Genomic DNA, 8,280 nt, shown 5'->3' on the forward strand with positions numbered 1-8,280 from the left:
CACAAATTCACCCTAGGTAAAATGAAAAGGAAAACGGCATTGCTCTTCTTGCCTTGTTAAGAATCTTCAACTGAAGTCATCAATTCCCCCAAAAAGTTTGAACTTGTCAATCTCCTCATTCTAGAAATTAACCCTAGGTAAAAAGAAAATGAAAACGACATTGCTCCTCTGGCCTTGTTAAGAATCATCAACTGAAGTCATCAATTCCTCAAAAAGTTTGAACTCATCAATCTCCCCAAAAGTCATTAATTCTGTATTTTTTTTTTCTGTTTTTATTTAATTTTATGCTATTTTTATTATTTATAAATATATTTTTTATTTTTAATTTATTTATGACATCACAGATCAAACCATTCGACCCAAACGGTTGAGCTGTTTAACCGGAAATCGGTCCCTTGAACGGTTCTGTTTCCAGTTCATTTTTAAAATCTTGTTGGAAATATCTCTGTACTTGTATGATTTTATTCATGGGGAGATATTTTCAATGCACCGCTGTAAGGGCTACGAGGACAGTGCGAGTTTGGATTTTGTGAGGACAAAATCTAATTCCCATACATCTTTTTTTTTTAAATGATCCTACGTCTTTTGAGGGTGTACTCTGCAATTCATTTTATTGAACATTGTTGATTTCGCGTTTTAACTTCACAATTCCCAAGCTTCGATTTTCATTACTTCCCGTAACGCAAGCGATGAGTTGGGGGAGTACTAGCATGGGCGTGATGAACTAGGCCGGGGATGACTAGAATAGAATTCACATCTGCGCCTCACTGCATATACCAACCGTGTATTGGGGCGTTTGTGTGGCGCAGATGTAATAGAATTTATCAATATAAACGTAAGTTCATTGTAAGGATATTAATGGGAATCCAGATCACCTGCCTTACGCCGGACATCTCATAAATGGTGGATCCCAATCGGTGAGATGTGTTGTTTCAGATGAAATTGGTAGAGGGTTGTAACTTGTTTTGTTGGCAGAAGATTTTTATGGCTTTCTAAAATGCAATTAAAGGTTGAAGTCCTATAACCCTTCCAAATTAGTCCCACCCTATCGACTTAAGTAAGCTAATTTAGCTCCGGACTCTGAAAGTCCAACCGATTGGAGATTTTATGAGCTGAGACCAAGGTTCTAAATATCAATATGTTCAATATGCCGATAAGGGTGTACCGGGCAGTATTGGTACTTTTCTTGTTTTAATTTTTTCAAATCCAGTTCAGGGGGGCAGTTTAAGTTCTTCCACCCCTGAACCAATCACCCCCTGGGCCGTTATGTGTCGATTTTTTGAACCTTGACTGAGACTCTATTATTACCATCTAGAGGATAACACACGTGCAAGGAAAAGAGGGAGTTTCAGATCCAACCCGCCTGAAAGGGTTGACCCATCTAACCCATCCGCCTGCAACCCACCCAACATCCATTTAAGATTCGGCTTGAATATAGGTTTACTAACCCATTGGATCAAATAATATGGTTGGGTTACAGTCATTTGGGTCAATAATTACATAGAAGAAGTTAAAGTTGAAGGGTGTATGGTAAGGGTTTGACCAAAAAAGACACAAATGGAAATAATAGAAATATTTTAATCATTAATAATTTAACAATAAATATAGCATTAAACAGAATGGATTAAGGAAACAGGATTCATGTAGCTGATCCATAATATGACATAGATGAGGAGGAGGACGACAATGATGATGAATTACATGAAAGAAGTTATATATATCACCATCATCTCAATTTTTATTTTCTCTCTCTTGTCTTTATTTCTTCTTTTAATTTTCACTCCTTTCTCTCTCTTCTCTATCTTCCCTATTCCCTCTTTTTTCCTCTCCTCTCTTACAGTACTATCTTCTAGAGGTCTTAGCTTCGCTACTTGTATTTATATTTCATCTAGTTCACAAAAAAACCAGCATTTTAAACGCTAATAGCATAAGGGTGCATGCTATACACATGTGCAAATAGAAGGTAATAATATAAGCTTGGCATTTATAATCAAATTTTACTTTTTTTATGACGCAAGTATCCCTTTTATATTAGTATAGATTGTATTAATGATACCAAAAAGACGTTACATCAGAAAAATTTACAACCGACCAATGGGTATCAAGAAAAAAGTGAAAACCAATCAGATGGTATATTAGGGTCCCTCACCCACAAACTTTTCGCAAAACACTTCAGTGTATTGGAAACATCTCCACATAAATGACAATAGAGATATTCATATTTCCAATAATGTCCTTGTGGGCAGGGATCTGGGAAGATTTTGTGGGTAAGAGATCTGTTCTCTTCTTTCTTGTCAAGATAGGCAATGTCAAAGCAGATGTATCATATAATTTCTTAAAAATAAGGGTAAAATATAAAAACCTCCGTGAGGTTGTTGAAAATCACAAAAACCTCTCGTAAGGTTTCAATTTAATAAAAGCCTCCCTATCCCTGTAGTTTTGAAGAAACCTATAGTAGGTCATTGTTCAAGTAATGGAGACTTGAAAAAATGCCCTTACTACTCGTTAGAACATCTTTCTACATAATTAAAAAGTCAGATTTGCCCTTCTAGACTTTGCCTTACTACTTGTTAGAACATCTTCTTCAAGGCCTCTTTCAGCTTGGTGGTAAGGGCCTTCTCCGCTTTGAGGTCCCCCTCCAGAGTCTTCCTCAGCTCTCTCTCCTGGTTCGTGGCCAAGACAGTTTAGCCCTGGCCTCTCTCGACCTCGACGACCTGCACCTTGAGCCACACCTTCTTCTCCTTGGAGTTCTTAGTGTTGATGAAGAACCCCAACCCTATCACTTAGGCCAACGAAGTACCGGCGTGCCTGCAGCAAGAACACCCTTGTTAGGGACTTGGAGCCAAAAAGATAAAGTGTCAACTAAGGAAGTAAGACGAGAAGAAGCATACCTCGACCAAGTGATCTAGGGCACTGTCTTAGAGGTCTAGCAGGCTCTGGTTCATCATAGCCAACCAAAGCCCTCCCGACCCCCTGGGTGTCGAGGGAGTCTCCCTTGCTGACATCCCATTGAGGGTGGAACGTGCACTGTGTCACCAACTACCCCTCACCCAGTGCCTCGGGTGAAGGGTGAGGGCCCGAAGGATGAGACCCCCTCACGGCCTCCTTGACTGGAGGCCCCCTCGGCATGCTCCTGCCCTCTCCTCCTCTGTCGCCACCCTCGACTAGGAAGTCCTTGTGGGCCAACCTATTCCTCACAAGGGGTTGAGGTGCATCAACTAGCCTCTTCTAGCCACTCTCGATGCTGATCCTCCTTGTCTAGCCTCCTCCCTCGGTCAGCCCCAACAATAGCAGGTATTGGGGGCCAAGGTATCCTCTCGGATGGCACCACCTCCCATGGTGCCTGTCTCTACGAAGGGTCATCGATCGACAACCTCTTCTTTGACTTCGTCTTCTCCAACATCTATTTGGCGTCGATTGACATCTCTACAAGGAAAAAAAGAAAACCATCAGTACTCACAGGAAGGAAAAGGAAAGTTGACGTGTTAAAAGTTGACGACAAGAATTCTACTACAAGGCGGACAGGACTGAGCCTGACAAAAACCGCAACTCTTCCTCCATTAGGGGCTTGGCCCGAATCGTCCCCGACACTCGGATGCGGGTAATCACCTCAGCTTCATCATCCCGAATAGATAGTTTGTGCTTCTCAACGGTTAAGTTCAGCTCCCCCTAGCCCGACCTGAATGACCAACCCTTGGGATAGGAGATGAAGAAGAACTTGCTCTTCCAGTGGTGCATCGATGAAGAGTTGTCAACAACTTGGCCACACCGAGCCTAAAAATAGTATATGCCCGCTTTGGTAAGGTTTGGCCTCGGCACGAACATGCCTCGAAAATTTTTTTGGGTCAGCTCCATGTCTCGGAGTTGAGCCATCACCAACACCGCGATAATGGTCCTAAGGGCGTTGGGGGCCAACTGACTAATTGAGAAGTTATACCACCTCAGCAACTCAAGGATAAGAGGATGGAGGGGGAAACTAAGGCCAAACTCTAGGTAGTGCTTGTAGATATAGATTTCACCCTCTTCCAGCGCCCACGGCTGATCACCGGTGTCTAGGACTCTAAGTCTGTAGGTCCGAGGGATGTAGTATTTCCTGGCCAGGGCCTTCACTTGCTCAAAGTCGAAGACACTATCCATCTTGGAGCGGGGAAGACGTCCTACTGTCACCCCTCGGGTTCTGTACTCGACCACCATCCTCTGATTGGGCTCAGGAACTTGCTTGCTCTCGACCACCTCAGGGGACCCCAAGGACCCCTCAACTTTGCTTGGCCTTGTAGATTTGGCGCTTTCATCAGGAGAGTCATCACCCCTTCAGATGCATTCAACGCCTATAGAGGCAGTCCTCTCCCTTAGCACCTTGACCTCATGCCTCGGAGCAGGGAATTCAGCACCTAAGTAGCCTCTGCTACTGGTGGGAGGCATTGGAGTTCGGAAGGAGCTCACTTCCAAGGGGTTTGGGAGTTCATAGCACTTTGTGCTGGAGTCTTAGTGAGACATTGTAGTGGAGAAGTCCTTTTACCTAAAAAGATGAGGTCTAGGAAACTCTAAGGAAAGCAGGAAGGAAGGCCAAGGTCTCTGAGACAATAACACTTGGAAGCAAATGGTGAAGGCGGACCCGACTAAGTCCCTTGTTTAAAGGAAAACAGATGGCCCAGATCACCTCCAAACCAATGGTTGTGGAACGACCGCCTCTATGGCCCAATCCAACAACCGACATGCGTCGCTCGTCTTGGGAAGATGAAATGACACTAAGCGAGTCAACCGATCTGCTCGCTGAGTCAGCTGGTTTGCCCAGCTATCCTGAACCGGAAGTGACCTCTTGGCTGAGTAGGTTCTCTTTTTTCTCTTTTTTTTTCATTTCTTTGTTAGATTGTATAAATAATTATATAAAAATATAGGTACAAATACATGTGTATGGACAACATTCATATTAGAAGTAGCTATATATTTTTCTCACTTTCTATCTATATATAAAAACAAATGATGCTGCCTAGGATCAAACTGGGGACCTTTAGTGTGTAAGACTAACGTGATAACCACTACAACACTGTATCTTTGATGAAATACTTTCCTCATAAAAGATTTATTATAACCGACATATGACCCATTTAAACAAATTTAAATGTATTGTATTCATCCCAAATTTGCCTCGACCCCAATCCATCCAACACATCAACAAGACCAACAAGGAATCAATATCTGCCAAAGGCTCATGTCTAATGTTAAAACAAAAACAAACAAAAAGAACCCAGTGCCAGTCTGCCAGAGGCTCATGTCTAACAAGACCAACAAGGAATCAATATCACTTTGTAAGCAAACTTCCCTCATCCCCTATGGATGATCAAGTAGCTGAATGGTCAGTTGGTGTCCTTCCGAATATGCATGCACCCATGTAACTGCAGTCTCTCCATGGTAAGGTCAATAGCTTATGGACTTCCAGGAGTTGAGGCAACGGATGATGGTGGAGTATAAAGTGTCGGTGGGCTGTTGATATTCCACGGTAGCAGGGTAGTACTCGGAGGAAGAGGTGATAGAGAAGATTATATCAAGTGGGGCAGGAACAGGAGGGAAGGAGGTACTGCAGAGGGCGGTGTAGGAGCACGAGAGGGGAAGGTTCTTGAGACTGTGTTGGAGATACAAGACACTCACAACACGGTGAAGGAGATTAAGGGCAAATATGGTACTTTATAAATTAATTGAATGGCGCATCAAGGTAATTTTGTAAATGTTGACGTTTTCCGTATGGTCATTGACGGAAGGGAGATTTTTGTCGAATTCTTTAAAAAATTCAGGGGTGGTTTTTGCTAAAATGAAACTATAGGGAAGGTTTTTGTGATTGTTAGAAACTTCAGGGGAGGTTTTTGTATTTTACCCTTATTTTTATTAGTTTCTTGGATTCATAGAATTATTCTTATTATAGAAAAGAAAAAAAAAATCAGATTGTAAAATTTGATTTTGCAAATCAAGTTTCAAGGTATTGCAAAATCAAAGAATATTGATTATTGAAAAGATAATTTTAAGAGATGTATTATAATATGTATTGGTTACATATGAATACAGTGGAAACATTAAGATACACATGAATGCATGCGACATGAAAATTTAAATTAATCCTAAAGAATATATTAATAGCGATAAATATGAATTTTAGATTACTATAAATAAGCTATTACACAAGATATGCATACTTTATTAGTTTTATGTGATAATGTGAAGTGTGAAATATGGGGATTGACTTAATAATTGTTGCAAAATGATGGAAGAAGTGAAAAATGCATGTATGCTGAGTATTTCTCAATTTTCAGAAAATCAATATAATTTGGGCTAATATTTATAGGTGCATAAATTTTAATAATCATTTTTTTTTATATTAGTTAACAAATATCATCTAAGGAGAGAAAATGTAAAAGCTAAGATCCTGAATACATATATATAACTGTGACAAGCAACTAAAACATCAGGGTAGGTTTATCATCTTTCAATCTAATGACTAGGGTTTAGATTTACTTATTTGTAGTTATTACACCAACAACATTATAGGTTATGACAATTAGGCCCCATTCACGTTTTGGTAAATTACATACCCGTGGGTAAGTGCATTTACCCATGTTCTTTTATTTCCTAAGTAAATAAGGTAATGACTGTGTTAGCCACAAAATTCCATTATTAAAATAGGCATTTTTGTCTCATTTAAGTGTTAGAAACTTCCCCCCCCCATGTGGAAAAGTTATTTACCCACCTTGGAGATGGGTATCACTTAGGGGCGAGCATGGGTCGGTTGGATAAGGTTCCATGGCGGAACTTGGAACCAACCTTGTAGGGGTTGGTTCCAAGTTTTTGGAACCAAAACCTACCTTGCAAAGGTCGGTTCTAGCCTTGGTGACTTTGGGGTTGGTTCTAGGGTCTATTCGTGGAACTTATTCTTTTTTTAATCCCTCCTTCAAAGAAAAAAAATAATAAGAAGCATGTTCTTAAAAACTTGATTTTCAATAAATATAATATTAGTTTAAAACTTATATTATCTTTTATTGATTACATTCAATTACTTAATGTGTAGATTATTATTATATGGTTCAAAACTTATAATTTAAATTTAAATTTTGTAAGTATTAGATTTTACATTACTTATTGTACACATTCAAATATTAAAATGAAAACAAATGATAAAATAACTTAAAGTAACTTAGTTGTAAAGTGAGACTATGACCTTTCTAACCATCGATGCATGGGTTCAAATCTTCACATCTCCAAAAGTATTTTGGGGTTTATTTCAAGGCATGCTTGGTTCCAATTCAGGTTCCATCAAGGCCAACCAAGGACAGCTCGGGTAGGGTAAACCCCTAGACCCTAGAACCAATATGGGTGGGGATTAGTTCCAAGACTTTGGAACTAGACCCTACACTGTAACAAATTGGGTAGGGTCGGTTCAAAGCTGGTTTGAGGTCAATTCCATTTGGTTCCGGGTAGAATCTTCCCATTTGCTCACCCCTAGTATTAATTACCTGGGGAGGAGTTATTCACCCACCTTGGAGAGGTAAGTGATACCTAGGAAAATAAAATTTTCCTAGTCCCCACATAAATTTGAAAAGAGAACTTAGGTTTCTTGGTCAATGGGTACCAAAATCCCATTGGCCAACTTTTCCCCCTCTTAAAATCACAAAAAAGAACACCCCCTTGGGGTAATTTAATGGTGTTGGAAAGTCAACTAGCTAGACAAATTTGAATTTGAAAATTTGTCATAAGTATATGAGTTAATAAGAGAAAAAATATACGAGTAAATTATAGATAATAATGAAAGAAAGGGTTCCACTATGATATAGAAAAGATATGATATCTAAAAAACATCTTACTAGTTAATTAGAATCATAAACGTAGTAGCCAATCAAGTGTTATTTATCAAAATTCATGGGTGGGTTTTGATTGGTCAAAACTCTCCTGATACCATGTGTAGGTACATAATGGTCACAAAGACCCTCAAAGTACAGAAGGTGTCAAACCAATACTACACAGATACCTGCACTGAATCCAGAATCCATCGCACATTTGCGATGAGTTCATTGCAGATCCGCGATTGCAATGAACTCATATCTGGGACAGATCGAGATGAACTTTGGCTAGCGTGAATCTACAATAAAGCTAAGATGCGCGGGTTTGCGATGAACCCCGAATACACATAGATTTTTGATGAACTTGAACACGCGTAAAGATGTGATGAACCTGACACCATTACAGAACCGCGAAATCACAGTAGATCGGGAACAAATGTCGGTTACATGTGCC

This window comes from Nelumbo lutea, chromosome 2 (assembly GCF_056320005.1).
Source record: "Nelumbo lutea isolate HS-2025 chromosome 2, American lotus-T2T, whole genome shotgun sequence".
Classification (NCBI taxonomy): Eukaryota; Viridiplantae; Streptophyta; class Magnoliopsida; order Proteales; family Nelumbonaceae; genus Nelumbo; species Nelumbo lutea.